Consider the following 15,691-nt stretch of genomic DNA (forward strand, 5'->3'; position numbering starts at 1 on the left):
TCAACCCCTATTCAGGGCGCTCTCCCTTCCCTCCCGCAGGCACATATGGGCTGCTTCTCACCTACTCACAAGTGCTTTCTCCAAGTGCCTTGGGAGTATTTTTCGAGGGGCTGATCCTGGTTCATTGAAGTCCTCCGAGATTTTGCTACCAACTCCAACAGAAGCAAGATCAAAGAAGAAAGCTGCTCCTTCTCCGCACTCCTCCAGCACCAGAGGGATAGCCTGTCCACAGCCACCCAGTGGGCTCTTTTACTTCAGAGACAACCGCTGGAGAGCAAGGTCACATCAAGATGGGGATCCACCGAATATTTTAAAATAGAGCTACTAAAAAAAATGAAGTTCCCCTCTGTATTTATATAGTAAATAATAATTAATATATAAGCATTAAATACAATTATATAAATATATTATCTATAAAATATATTTAGATATAATATTAATAACAAATAATAACCATAAATGCAAGACAGTTCCCCATCCTGCTGGGGCTCGAGCCGCCTCCTGTAGTAGATCCTGAGTGCTGCACTTGCTCGCCCTTCCTATACACCCTCACAGCAGCACCTGAAACCCAGCCGTGCCGAGCGCTGCGGGGTTTGATCATCCGTAACATGCCTGGCTGGATTTCAGAGCGCGGCAAATGCAGTTACAGTCTGGTTTGAGGCGTGCAAGCAGAAGACCGTGCTTGGAGAAGTGCAGACAGGAAACATGCCAGATTGTTTATACCTGAGTCATGACTCATGTTGACAGCAAAAACCGAGACAACTCAGAGACCACTACCGTGCTCAACCCATATGTGATGCTTTACCCTAACTCCACCAACAGCAAAACTGGGACTATGCACACATTACCCATGCAAATATCATGGTTGGATTGTGTGAAACTATTCATGGTGCAAAGCACATGATGCTCGCCCCTCACTGAATTTGCTGGGTTAGGAGACAGGAGCACGTTCTCCAATACACGAGCAGGCTCACAGATCCGAGCACTCCTGCTTTTGGCATATCAACCTCCCTGATTTCCAGCGGACACCCTAGTGAGTGAGTGAGAAGACAACACTACCAAAAACCACTGGTGGCAGCAGAAGACAAAGGAAAGGTCCGGACAGGTGGAGATGGGAAGCTCCAGGATAATTCACCGCAATTTTTGTCACTTCCCATCTCTCTCCTTTCAGTTCACCCGACTCTCTATTCCATCCCTTGATGCTCTTGCTTACCAGGCAGACAGGAAAGCAGCAGCGTGTGTTTTAAATCAGCCGGGACGAGTGAAGATGAAAGCTAGCAAAGCCTGGGTTAGCTTTAAATGTAGGAAGCGAGGGTTTGAGCAAGTGGAAGAGACCCCATTCGCGGTTACGTGGGGCTTTGGGACAGATCACTGACTTGCAATATAAGTTGTGTGCACAGATCCTAAACCACCACAAAAAAAAAAAAAAAGAAAAAGAAAGGCCCTTGGGCTTCATTTTGGCAAGTCCTTGTTACTGTAGTATCTCTGAGCACTCTTTCAGGAGAGATGTGCCCTTCGCTCCTGCGCAGGGCACTTCGCCAGCTCGGATCCACCCTTATCCTCAGGGGTGGGAATGCCAGACCTGCGGGAGTGCATATCGTGCCACTCCAGACAAGGTGCCAGTCCCAACCTACTGTAAATTGAAAGTCTACATAGTGCACTGCATTGCCGTACACCCATACAACCAGGCTGAGCTAGGGACCCCGCAGTTAAACTCCTTTGCACCAGTCTATGTTTGCAGCAGAGCTTTTATTTCCCCTTACAAATCACATTTCAGCTTCTCCAGTACAACTTCAGCCCACACCCACCCAAACAAGAACACAGGCTCTCATCTCTATTTCTCCCTCCTGAAGAACCCGATTTGCCCCCTCGGAAGCTGTTTTCCAGGGCAGATCTGACCAGCCAGACCTGTCGCCCATCACGGCACTCAGGAGCAATACGCATCAGGGATTCCCCAAATCGCTTGCAGCCAGGTCTGCTCCACCACACGCGCTCCCAGCACAGCCAGCCCTCCCCAACAGCCTGCTGCTCACCTCTGTGCCACCTCCGCTCGGGGACACGGTGCTTCTGACCTCCCCTGTTCTCCTATTTGCTTACTGTCTGTATTTTGGCTACCGGCCACGCCTCTCTCACCCATAATCTTGGGGCATTTCTCCCACAACGCAGCACACAGCCCAAGCAGGATCACTATCCTGCAGCATTTGCCTCTGTATCCTTCTCCAAATTTTACCACAATGAAAAATCCAGGTAGAAATGCTATTTCTCTGCCTTCTCACCACAATTTCCATTTCAGCTACTTAATCCTCCACCCTGCAGTAGCCAAAAGCATCGCTGCTCAGACCTGTACCTGTGCTTGTCACCATCGCCAAACCCCTCCCACCTCCTCCCAGAGAGCGGGTTCGCAGGCTCCCCTTCGTCAGCGCATTCAGTTCAAACCTCTCAGCCCCCTGTGCCCCTCTGAGGTTGTCTGATTGCGTTCATTAACACAGCAGCGCTCGCCTCCTCCGCTCCACCGGCAATGCCAGCTTCATCCATCTGCTTGTCAGCTTCCCTCACTAGAGCCACCGGCTGTCCCTCCATGCTGCCCCTCCGGCATGGCAGGACCTCCTGTCTGCAAAGCCTGGTTTGGCTGCTGCCTTGCAAGGCCCACCGAGACCCACCTTTGCTACAAAACCAACCAACTTTGAGTTTTGCAGTATGTTTCAGTTCCTTGCCGGTAGGAAATAGAAAGGATTCCTTCCCAGACCTCTCGGGAACCAGCAGCTGACCCAGGTGACGGCAAGCATGTGCTGCTCTGTGGTTGTCACCATCCACCCAGAGACCCTGCTCCATCACAGCTTCCACCGCATCCTGGGATCACCTCTGGACTCCTTGAGGTTGCTGTCAGCTAGCAGAGGGGTTTAAGCAGAGATCAAAAAGCTCAGCATACCAAGAAGCATGGGATGCAACTCCGAAGGATGCTTTACAGAACTGCCTAACACACCCGTACTGTCTGCAATATTACTGCAGCATTAATATTATCGCTATAATTTTTCTGGGAACAGCACACCTTCAGCATAAGTTGGAAGGAAAGCCTTAGTTCTCTTCCCAGCTTGCTGGAAGAGTTTAGGCAAGTCTTCTGCACCTTAGTTTACACACCTGGGGACTGGGTTTGCGTCTCCTTCCGAGCTGTTTAATGCTGGATGCCCACCTGTGAGCAATGTGCAGCAGAGATTAGCTGTGCTGCTTTGTAAGGGGGACCTGACACTGCATGACCGCAGTGTAATGACTGAAGGCACCCTCCAGCCTGCGATGCAGTTATGAACCATCTATAGAAATGGATATAGAAAACCTTTCATGCAGAATGGCACTTCTCTCGCCTAATATTTCCCGTCTAGTTTTCGGCTCAGACTGGGGAGAAACGGACAACTCTGAGGGCTACACCTGTGACCTGCCTCAAACATCTGTCCTAAAGCAGGGGGAAATACCTCTGCAAACGGTGCAGTCTCTCACTGATGCCAGAAGTGGTTAGACAGCTACTATAGAATAACTGCTTAACTTATAGGCAGCTCAGGTGAAACACATCTTGGTCTGTCTTCCAGGTGTACCTTCCCCCTTCTATAAGATGGGATACCAGCACCATCCCAGCCTCCGGGAGAGCGAGAGGCCAAGCGCAGCAATCCCAGGGACCTGGCGAGACTCCACGGCGATATGTGCCGGAGGTACACACAGTCTGAGACTCCTCTGCATAAATTAAAACACTCAATAGCCTCCCCTGCCCCACAGGAAATAAAGGTGTTACCTTCCAAATAAGGTCTCAGTACAATATTAAGGAATGCAACGTGAACAGAGACAAAGTGTGCGATACTGAAGTTAATCACAGAAAACAGGGGCTGGGAGGGAATCCCGTGAGAGCTACACATTTATTTCATTATTATATCACAGATGACATTAAGTATCCACCGAGCCCCTCAAGGCAGAATTCATGCATAAAAAGCATCCCCTTTTACCAAGCACGATAGAACCTGTAACTGTTCTGTAAATAAAGGTTACAGAGAGTTGTTAAATATTTATTTTTCTCTGGAGACAGAGTTCCCTGTTCATTTGTCTCCGCTGCAGAATTGTTTGGTATCAGGGAGCACAGGAGCTCACCTAAAAAAAGACTAGGAACGAGTCCAGCGCCTGATCCGGACACAGCACCAGCCTCCCTGACAAGCTGGCAAGGGAAAAGCATCCAACCCAACACAGAGGGAACATGAAGCAAACAAAATTGGAATGATCTCATTCAGCAGGCAAAGGTAGAAGGAGCACCAGCGACACAGCAGCGATTAATGAATGCTATCATACCTCTCCGTCCTTACAGAGCGGGCTTGGCACTACTCATTAAAGAAGTGACAACCTTCAGTTGTGAAGAGTAACAGCAGATTTCCATTACATTTGCTTTGTGTCTTGGGAACAAGCATACGTTTCTCACAACTAATGAATTAGTGATTTCTTCCCCCCCCCCCCCCCTTAATACTTTTTTGGAAGGTGACATGTTTGGGGAGGTGGGAGAAAAAAAATCCAACCAAAAAAACATGGCTTTGAAATACACTTCACTGCTAACCCTTTCTAGTAGCAATTGTAATAGTTCTTACTCCAGCTTGCCAAAAGCTGAGTTTTAATTAAATATTAAAAAGCTATTTGTTAAAATAACGTTGCCATAGCAACTAGAGAAAGCTAAAATACCCTGGCGTTTCTGACTCACAGCATATTAATCAACCACCAGCTATTATATAATGAGCACCCCCCTGCAAGCGCCCGCCGGAGCTGCGGCGCCCGATGCCCGGACCCACAGCTCCCGAGCCGGGCAGCGCTCGCTGCCTGCCCCCGGGCTCCGCACATGAATCGCCTGCCCATGTATTTTGGGGAGGCCATGCCAGAGCGCTCGGGGTCGGTACAAAGGGGGACGGTGCTGGGCAAGGGGACATTTTGGCCAGGGGTGCGAGGATGGTGGCTTCCTTACGCGCCCACAGGGGCTTTGGCAGCTCCTTCCCAGCGGGCCCCGACCACCCGCCTCCAGCGCTCGTCTCACACATGCGGTGCTTGCACCAGATCTATTTCTGTAAAAATTTTTTTTTTTTTAAGATTATTAGAATTATTTCTTGCAGCAGGTGCCTTCCCACCATCAGGCCAACTGCACAAAACTCCGAAGGAACAGAGACTAAACCTTGCGAGGGCAAACCAGCTCTGCCGCTCACCCAGAATAGCTTATTTTACAGATTTAAAAAAACACAAAACAAAAAAAACCCCAAAATCCCCAGCAACCCCCTCCAATCACATCTCTGAGCCAACCAAGCTGAAAAAACCCTTCTACACTCTTGGTCCATGCACTGTGAGGATGGCCACCTCAGCCACCCAGCAGCCAAACCTGGCCTCTTCCACAGCCGACCCACAGCCACTGGGAGGCTTTTCCCTGGGGACACAGCTTGTGCTAGAGGCGATGGGATGTCTCCCATCGCCTTCATCCATGCTGTGGCATCACCACGTGGTCTGCAATGATGGGAATGGCTGCACGAAGGAGTCGAGCGTTTCAGTTCCAGAGTAACACTGACTTAGGGGAAGAGGACCAGGAGGGAGAAGCGCAGCTGCATTGCTCAGATGGAGTTGGGGACAACCTTCCTCCCCCTCAATGACTCAAGTTTGTGCTTTTAACCCCCCCCCCCCTTTTTTTTTCTCAAATGGAAAATAAATACCCAACCACGTATCTATTAACTGAAAGGAATGTGATGAATATTATAGCATTTGTATGCCAGCTTCGCTTTCCTGCTGCTTTGTTTGGGTGTCACAGGCTGTGACTATGACAACCACAAGCAGTTATTGGACTGATGTCATTTGTGACATCATGCTTAATGGAAAAGGAAGGAGAGACGCTACCAAAAATAAGAAGAATGGAACAAAACTTGCTTTTGCCTCCCTAAGTATCATTAACTCCTGTCTAGAGAGTAAGGTCCCGAAGGACCACCACGCTGGGGCTGCTGGAGAGCTAGGCAGCAGCCACCCTGTCCCTGCTGAAGCCTAGGCAGCGCTGAGCACTTGGGAAAACCTGGTCTCTTCCCTCCCCTCAGCTGCAGGACAAATCACGAGTCACATGGAAGACATCTCCTCACCCCTTCCCGGGTGGGAACCACCACCACGATCCGAAGCCTAAGCCCAGCTTCCAGGTCTGAGACGAAGGGAGTAATAGAGGCTTTCAGCTAAGCCTCATCTCTCCTGGCCAAGTTTCTCCTGCTCTCCAACCAATTTCTCCTCCCCATCTTTATTCTTCCCTTATAGCAGTATTCGCCCCCCCCTCCCCTTAAAAAATAAAGTCTGCCCAACATTTCTGGACAGTCGCCTGACCAAGCATGGGGGAAATGTGCACTGTAGAGAGAGATGGCTTTTCTGGTGACAAGTAATGGTTTCAGTTTTTGAGGGCTGCCCCAGCTGAAGCCAAATCTCTCGCCCCATGTAAGAGCAAGCAGACAGCACCGCTGCTGCATCTCGCAAAGCCATCACCGTACGTAACACTGGCACTCACAGGACACACCGCTGTCAGAGTCGTTCTTTGCTTTGACAGAAAACGTCTGCAAATTCACCGCTCAAGATTCAAGTAACCACAAAAAAACAAAACAAACAAACAAAAAAAACCCACAACACAAAAAAACCAGCCAACCCACCCTGGAGCCCCTAAACCCATCTAAATCTTACCTGGCAGAGAACAGTCAACTGCAACAAGTATCTCCTTTCTAGTTACACATCCAGCAGCAGCCTTGACATAAACCAGTTAATTTTTCCACGTGACTTTTCCCCAAGTTCTTCCAACACACGAGAAGTGCTTCTCTGCCCTCCACACTCTCCTGATGGAGCTGCTGTGCCTCCTCAACACTGCAGCCTGTCCCAGGCACCCTCAATGCCTCACCTGATCCGCAGCCCACCCATCAACTTGTCCTCACACATGCTGTCCCACCCGGGGTGGGAGAGGAGCCCCACCACCGTGCTACAGCTGAAGATGCTTGCCCTTAAGCACACACAACCTGAAGGAAACCCTCCCCCTGCATCCTTCCAGGGCTCGTCTCCCCAGGAAGAGATGGCTCTGCCTTGCACTGTCCAGAAAACAAAACTCTATCAGGTGGTTCTTGCCTGTAAAAAAGTGGGTATTGTTTGTACACAGCAGAACAGACATGCTGCCTTACAAAGGGGAGGTGGGTTAAAGCCCAACAGGTGAAGCAACTGTCGCTCACAGCTCCCTGCCCTGCCTCTTTTCACTCATCAATGTCCCCAAGTCCACTGCAAGTGGCACGACCTCCCCAGACCAACACCATCCCTGACCACTCGCAACACAGCACATCAGCACTTGGTCTGGGTTCCCTTTGCCACCCCCAAACCACTGTCGCATCCCTCACTGCCACCTCTTGCAGGGGACAGTGCCTCCGGGAGCAGCTGTGGGCAAGTTTCGCCCTTGGGGTGCTGGGGGGTAAACGGAAGGAGGGAAATGGCAAAGAAGCCTCCTTTCCCCTCTCTCCATCAAATCTCTCGCTGAACACCTGGTCCCAAAACAGACACAGGACAGTACTGGAAGGGGATGCAGAGAGTGGACATACAGGAATTGAGCTCTTCCAGCTCTGGTTTCTCCCTGAGCTTCTGAGCAGGACATAGTTTCTCAGTCAGCATCTCCCCACTGCAGCCATCTCACGCTCCCCAGTTCCTCATTTGGGCTTCTGTCACGCAGCCAGAGCGATAGGAAACAGGTAAGTGGGAATTTACAGTCTCCTTTCATTGCTGAGCAACGACTACATCTTGCTGCATTAATTTCAGAGCCATCTGAGACCATACATGAGTTACCTGGGCAGCTTCCAATCAGCCTGCTCTTGTTTTCTCCCTCACTGTCTTAACACAGTTATGACACATCAGCGGCACCGGCAGACCGCATGCCACCCTCAGCATCACTGCTTTGCTTTGACTTAACAACGCAGACAACATCTACCCAGGAGTAGCGGTCCACCTTTGAAGCACAGGAGCAGGCCCCTTGTTTCTTCCTTTTGTGGAAGCAACCACCAAGGGGGGTACATCAGGACACAGACTCAGTAGTGCTTCAGAAACACTTGCCAAATTTCTACACTGCCTACTTAACAGAAAAACAAAAAAACCAAGCAAACTTTGCTTTTGAGATGAGCAAAGAGCATTTCTAGTGTATGGATACGCTTTGAGAGACACAACATGTACACGTGGCATCTTCCGGCTGAATTTTCTTCACCTAAATCAGTATCTACTCTTCCTATCACTCCGGAGCCAATACAGTCATGAAAACACAGGACAAAGACCATCCTGTGTAATGCTTTGTAAGTGACTGACAAAAAATAAATCCCACAGCTGAATTAGCAGGTCTTGTGTGGCAGTTTAAACACCAAGGAATTAAGAGAAAACGTTTGTGATTCAGAGAGAGAATACAAGCTATGGACCTTACTGAGGGAGGATCAATACAAAACATTGTCATAATTTCACATTCCTTTTATCCCAGTAACTGCACTTATTGCCAGTATCCTTCACAAAAGGCTGAAAGTAGGATTTCCTGTTCAGTTTTTTTGCTTACCGGTTTCTGAATGCTTGCTAGGTTTTTATTAAAGAATTTTCACCACGTCTTTACCAAACACTGATGGACTCAGTTTGTCCCTCGTTAACAAAACACAGCCCTTTCTTTTTTTCAGGTTGATTTCAATTTGAGGTTTTATTCTGCTCTAGCCCAAACAGATATGTGTTGCTGTAACAGAAAACAGGCTGTAAGCCACTGAAATAAATATGGAAACAAAACTCTGCCGATTTCCAAGTAACCATAGATTTCCATCACCACGGAACAGGGTAAAAATGGGATGGGAGTTGGGCTGATTTTAAAAACCTCAAAAATACCCCTTATTCAACCCCTCTGCTAAGAAAATTTACTTACAGAAAAGCAGTGAAGCCCAGAGGAACGGCATTCAAACCCCCAATCCAAATTTTAGCCCCGTTGTCCAGCTTTGCACCAGCCCAGAACAGCTACCCCAGGAGCCCACGCTGTGCCCAGCACACAACCAGGGACTCCAGCCAGTGCTTGCCGAGGTCGGTCTAATTCAGCCTGGGCTGGTTCACCTCAAGAGCTGCAAACCAACCACAGCTGTCGGGAAATCACAGCCCAGATCCCCCAGCAAAACACAGGAAAAGGCCACAGTGCACCTGCTCCTTAAATATATACTCTTATATATATTTTTTTTAATATATATACATACATATTAAAAATCTCCTGGCTGAGCCGCTTTGGAGCAAGCGAGGGAGCCAAGCATGCAGGTGTCTCCTGTAGAGCAAAAGTTCCTCTGACATTATTTTATCTCATCAGGGAAGAGCTAAATATTGGATAGCTTTCTGTTTTGATGACAGGGCCAGGGTGCTGTGCAGACACACAAAAACAGCCTCACAGCAAATCTGTGCTCTTCTCCCCTTTCAAAAGACACGGGCTTTCTTCCCAAGGAACGCCTTGCCTCAACTCTCCAGCAAGATTTTGTCTTTCAATGGCTGGTAAAGCTTGGAAACAACAAACAAGCTTCAGATGGTGCTAATGGTCCATTCTGCTGACCATATTCTCAGTTAAATGCACTCATGTGGTTCATATCTGCAGCGGATAATTATTCAGCCTATGTGGTAATACAAGACTGACTTTATTTTGTGGGTTGCAAAGAGGTTCCAAAGGCATACAACTGGTTCCAAAAGACTGGATTTGCTTGCTGTAAACATTTCTTAAAGTGTCTTTTTAAAAGAAAAACTAAAAAAAATCTTCCTTCTGTTTGAGCAAGCTTGGATTCCTCACTTCAAGGAAAATAGAAAAAAACCACTACTCACAGCACTGCATTTCTTACATCCTGGGAATTGCAGGACTTACACCTCCCTGAAGGCGTGCAGAACTTCTGATACCTATACAAGAGGGAAAAGCTGTGTAAGTCAGAGAAAACAGAAAAAAAGGAGAAAACAGCAGCCATCCCTTCCACTCACTGACTGGCAATTTAGTTTTTTCGCCAGCACCCGGGAATGCCGACTGACAGGAATTGCAGCAATTCCCTATTCCACTGACTACCACTGACAGAACATGAAAGATTTGCTGCTCCAGCCCTGTTACAGTAACACAGCGAATGTTGGGGGCCTCTTGGGGAAAAAAAAAAATCCCCATTTCTTAGGCGAGAGCACTCACACACTTGTGTCCAAAGATACCGCTGCTGCGGGTTGGACTGGAAATACCCACAAAACATCTGCTGCAGCAGACACGTACCAGAACAAGCTCTGTTTGGCTACTGGGAACTTCGACAAAATGCCATCAAAATTTCCTTTCTCCTCCTTAAAGGGACTCACCTGCTGTGTCCCAAAACTAAAGTTGGCTTTCCGCATTTTTGCTTCCCCCCACACCCAAAGAAATGGGCGAGGAAGGTTTAGCTTCAGCAGCTGCAAGAGCAGAACTGATATAAAAAAATCCCCCCTTTGGCAGCGGCTGTGCCCGTGTGTGTATACACACCTGAGAAACACCGTGCCTGTGGGTCTGCAAAGACTGGGTAACGAGAAAATAAACCGTCACGGGACTGCTCTGAGTAAAAGAAATACATGCAGCAAAACCCCTTGCTTGTCTCTCAAGAAAAGAGTCAGAAGCTTATCAATTGCTTCAGCAGCTCCACGAGCACAACCTGCATTTTCAGCTCCAGCTGCAGTATTTGAGTTTGAAACTTCACACTCTTGTTATCTGGCTAGAGGAAGGTCAGCTGGCAAACCCGAAAGAAATCCCTCGGATTCTTTTGCTCCTTCCCAGCAGGTTAGGAAGATATTTTTGGGGCTCTTCTCAAAGGAAGATACGACTCGATTTCCTGAGAGAGCACCATGGCTACTGGAGGAGCTGGGAGGCCAGGAGCTGTTACACAACCAAAACCATTTTTCAGGAGCTTAGAATAGAAAAAGCTGCATGTTTATTCATAGATAAAAGGAAAGATGCTTCCCATTTTGCTCCGTCTCAGAGTAAGACAAAAAATGCTAGTTTCACTGAACTGTAAAAGAGAAACATACAGGATAGCTGCAGATTTTGCACTGTTTACACCTCCACCCCTTTTTGGACTCAGCAGGCCGCCTTCTGCTGCCCTTACTCCCTCTTTTCGGTCAAATCCTCCATTCCTCCACCACAGGCTGCAAGCCTAGGTCCAAGCTGTTTTTGTATTTAATGGGCTTCATCCAGTTATACTGAAACCGCTATCTGAAATCCTGCCTTTTCCGTGCTGTGTCCAACATGCAAAAGTGACCCTACATCTCGTCCACAGGACCAAAACAATCCCTATGAATAAAATACTTATAAAGAACAAACTTGCCTGTAGTGCAACACAGCCCTGTCTTTCCCCTGACCTCTAACTTCTGCTTTATAGAGTTAATTAAAATAAATATATATGCATGGTGCTGTCGCTTCTTAGGACTGCATAATGAGCCTCGCAATTTTTGGTGCTTTTCCTAAAGACCCAGCTGGTGAAGTTTCTGCGAGGATCCCCGCTTTTGGAAACATAAAGCAGGAAGAAATCTCCAGGGTTATTAAATCCAGTCCCTTGCTGTTGTACTCGTACCACATAATCCTCTTCAGAAAGTATGCAAAAAGTTTCTACCCCTTGTGGCTATGAGAATATGATTTGGGTTTAAGATAACAGCTCAGAAACATGTTGGTAATATATGTATATACATATATATACATACATACTTCAGATCTTTTAAAACAGTTTCATGGTTCTGGGAGATCTGCCACTGCTTTTGCAAGCCTGGAGTTAGGCAACAGTGAAATAAAGGAGTCACAACCATGCTTCATACAGGAACGTCAAATTTTTTGCAACAGGTAGGTAATTACTAACGAAATGAAAACTCCTGCCCGAGTTTGTTTGTCCTGAGCATCCCTGCGTGGGCAGCTCTTAAGCAGCCTCCTGCGGGCGCACGCCTATTCCAAGCCAGCCCAAGGCAGGGGAAGCAGCTCTCCTTGGCACAAAAGCATCACCTCCCTGAAATGCACCACAGCTCCGGGATCAGAGGAACATAGACCAGAGCTCTCCACTCCCCAGGTGGGCATTCACATAGGCGTCATGTCCTCACCTACACGAGCCCTGCCACGTAAACACCCGCACAGTCACGGACACGAGCTGGGGAGATCTGTATCTGCTGGCTCCCACACGCTGTCCTAGCGAGTACACGTACGAAAGAGGTGACGAGGATTTATGAAGTTACCCCACACCGCCTGGTTCGCAGGAATTGCCCGTGTGTGTGTGTACGCAGCCCACAGCTCGCAGAGGATAACTCCAGCTACCCCAGCCATGCTTCATTCTCCGCACACCGAGCAGGAGACTCAACCACCAGCTGCTTCATTATTCTAGACACTTTCCAAAAAAAACTAGTATCTTGTGGAAAAAAAAAATCCACAAAATAAACAAGAAGATTTTAAAAATACTTTTAAAAAGTATGTAACTTGATAAACACTCGCACTCCACACATTGTCTGCAACCCAAACACCACTGCACCAACCACCTGAAAATGGGGTTATTTTGCTTTGTTTGCCATGAAATTTCTGCCAAAGAACAGATCGTCAAGGTATCTTTAGTGAGCTAAAATGTAAATCTGGAGCTGCTGTTAGGGCAGGGAAGAGAAATAACAGCACTTTTTAGCTGCTTGACAGAAAAGTTCCTCTGAGACTCTCTCAACCTACAGAAATGATCAATTTTGCAAAAGAACATTTTACAGAGAAAAGTAGAGTTGGGAGCCCTGAAAGCACTTTCTTTCCCCAGCTGTGCTTGAGATGAAGGAAAATAAACCCCAAACTCCTCTCGACCTCTTTTCCTGAAAGATGCCCAATTGGTGGCTCAAATACTGCAGCCGGTCAGCCAAAAGCATCGCTGCGGAGCAGGTCGTGCCCGTAACGCCAACTCGCCGCAGCCCCACGAGGCTTTGGTGCTTCCCACTGGCACTGCTGGCGACCCATTGCCATCGCCCACCAGCCCCAACGCCCAGAATTTGGTGGGACAGGCGCTAGGTCGGGAACACCTTCCCTTCATCGACCTAACGAGCCCCAGGATGCTGCTTTCCCCTGCTGCTGGCTCAGCGAGGCAGGAACGTGGCGAGGCTGGGGTGCAGGCTCGTCCCCGCTTCTCACCCCCTGGCGTTTGTATGGTACCAGGCATTTATTAACTTTTCAGTCTAGCTTACACCTAGCTTTCCCTAAAAACTACTATGATCAAAATTACCACTTTAGCGATCCGAATTACTTCTAACACTAGACTAGAAATGCCTTCTATCAAATTAAATATGCACAGCTGTGTCGGAAATGGGGGGTTTGCAGCACGCAGATTGCAGACTATTATTATGGCGTGATTAGCAGACACAAGCATTCCTGAAAGTTGTCTGTATCTGCATGCTGAAAATCCCAGTTATCCTGATGGATCCCGAGCATCTCAATAGCTCCTGGCTGCTGGTCTGGTCCTCGTTGAACATTCACCAAACCTGGCAGACTTCAGCACAAGGGAATAATGTGCTCATGAGCATCCTTCACTTCAACACCTTTTTATGAAGCTAATAAAATTAACCCATCCCCGCCCCCATCCCTAAGACAAATGCATAAAACACAATCCAGAGTTTCCATCAAACAGCTAAATACACAGTGAAAAAACCATCAAAAAACCCTGAAGTGCTCCGAGATCTCTGCGTCAGCACACACACCCCGTGCGGACAGTGGTGCTCGGAAAAGCCCAGGGACATCCCCTGCACCTCTCCATCCCCAGCGGCCTTACCCCTTCCCCACGGGGCGCTCAGCTGCCTTTCTCCAGCCTCCTGAATGAAGCTGAAACAAGAGACGGATATTTCCACCCCACAGCAGCTGCTGCCAGCAGCCCTGGCGCTCCCTGGGAAAACCACTGGTGCCAGCCTGGAAAATACAGAGTAGGAGGCTCCTGCCAAGGGTTGTCTTCTCCGCCTCAGCAGCGTGACAACTGCTTGCACGAGGACTTCATCCACACTGCACCATTTGCATGTACCTGTGAGAAGAAGCTGTCCCAGGGACTCATTCCAAGGCTGCGGCAAGCTGCAGCTCTCCAGCCTCTGCTTCCCCCCGAAAACTTCTATAAACTACAGGAATGGACCAAGCCCCTGTTTGCAAGGCCTTCAAAATGTTAGCAGCTGGTTTTGGAAATATGTGGAAGCATAAAAATAAGCAAAGAGCACATAACAGCAAAGGCAGCGTCAATAAGAGCAAAAAGAAAATAAGGTGTCTTGAAAAAAAAAGAAAGAAAAAAGTTTCCTAAGTTTAGGCAGATTTTCACTGCTACTGCAGCACTGCTGCAGAAACTATTCCTCGTCTTTTAGAGCTTTGTAAGATTTCAGAAAACAGGCTCTCTATCAGGATGAAGCCAATCTTCTCACATCCTGCCAGGGAGAAGCACGAGAGCGATGCTCCGGGACAGCGGACGGCCGAGCCAGGCAGCTGGGCAGCCACCGAGGCCGCCTTTGCCTGACCGCAGCTCCCAGGGTCTGCTCTGACCCCTCGGCCACAGGCTGCCCACAGCCAAGACGAGCCCCTCCACAGTTTTACCCGAAGCCGGTAACGTAGTTTGTCTGCTGGCAGCAGCCGTGGCTGGCCCCGGCTGCAAGGCGAGGCAGGGGCTGGCGAGGGTCCTTGCCTGGCTTCCCTGGCACCGGACAGACAGACAGACGGCGACTCTCTGCCACCTCTCACCTCAGCGCTTTCTTTAGCAATACGCAAACAAACGACGACATGAACCCCCACGGCCCCAGCGCGGGGGGATGATCCCCGGCGTCTCCGCTCAGGTTGTACAGCCTTTCCGCACCTCACTCGCCGTCGTTGAGCCGTTCATCGGGAACCAGAGCACTGAACCAAAAGGAAAGAGAATGGGAAAGCATTGCTCAAAGCGCTTTGTACTTACTTTTCAACACATCCCCCAGCTGCAGACGTCAGCACAGAGAAAGGTGTATTACTTTCTCTCCTATCTCCTTAACTGTTCCTAGTTTCCTTCAACAAATCAAAGTGTTTTCTTGAAGGGTGAGAAATCTCAGTCTTGTATACTATTTCAAATTGGCAGCAAGGGCTTTAAAGCAAGGAGAAGAATGTTTGATCCCCTAAGAAAATTCAGCCAGAGAGCGCCGTGTCCTGTATGGTTCTGTCCAACAGAAAGTTCATCACTAATTTATTTCGCTTTTAGCAGAGTTAAACTGTTTCACATTATTTGTCTTAAGCCTTGCCTTGCCTTTCAGACTGTCACCCGCTGGATAGTTACCTACGAGACAAGGCACTAAAGGACTGCCCATAGTAATAAATGTGTTGGAAAACAGTTGTCAGACCCTCCTCTGCCAGAACCATGATTGATAACTGTTTTCCAACACAGCGGTTGCTACAGTAGCGTGCTGTAGGATGCTTTTGCTGCCCAACATACGTACAGCAATAACTTTCATTTTGTTTTTAAACAATCAAGCTGTGGACTATTCATCTGCTAATTAATTTTCAACACCACAGGATGTCCAGTCCCTGTGTTCAGATCCATTCAGGTGTCATCACACAAGTTTGCCGAAGAGACGTGGTGCACATTGTACACAGGGGACACAGCCAAGAACCACACACTCCTTCCTCTCCCCCGTCAAATACCCAAGCGCGTAACAA

At 48.4% G+C, this 15,691-nt stretch overlaps 1 protein-coding gene across 3 annotated transcripts in view; it reads right to left on the minus strand.

The window, feature by feature from the left end:
- Window positions 1–15,691, minus strand: part of ZHX2 (zinc fingers and homeoboxes 2) — a 76,626-nt gene that overhangs the window by 36,098 nt on the left and 24,837 nt on the right. Inside the window, exons 2-3 of one of the 3 annotated variants that reach the window (XM_075415618.1) lie at window positions 14,753–14,905; window positions 9,868–9,939 (exon numbers count right to left, since the gene is read on the minus strand). The exons of 1 other annotated variant lie outside the window; for it this stretch is intronic. The gene's annotated coding sequence lies outside the window, so the exon portion shown is untranslated. The remainder of the gene's footprint in view (window positions 1–9,867; window positions 9,940–14,752; window positions 14,906–15,691) is intronic. One more of the 3 variants, XM_075415619.1, reaches the window with a different exon arrangement.

Source organism: Opisthocomus hoazin, chromosome 3 (assembly GCF_030867145.1).
Source record: "Opisthocomus hoazin isolate bOpiHoa1 chromosome 3, bOpiHoa1.hap1, whole genome shotgun sequence".
In the NCBI taxonomy this organism is placed as follows: Eukaryota; Metazoa; Chordata; class Aves; order Opisthocomiformes; family Opisthocomidae; genus Opisthocomus; species Opisthocomus hoazin.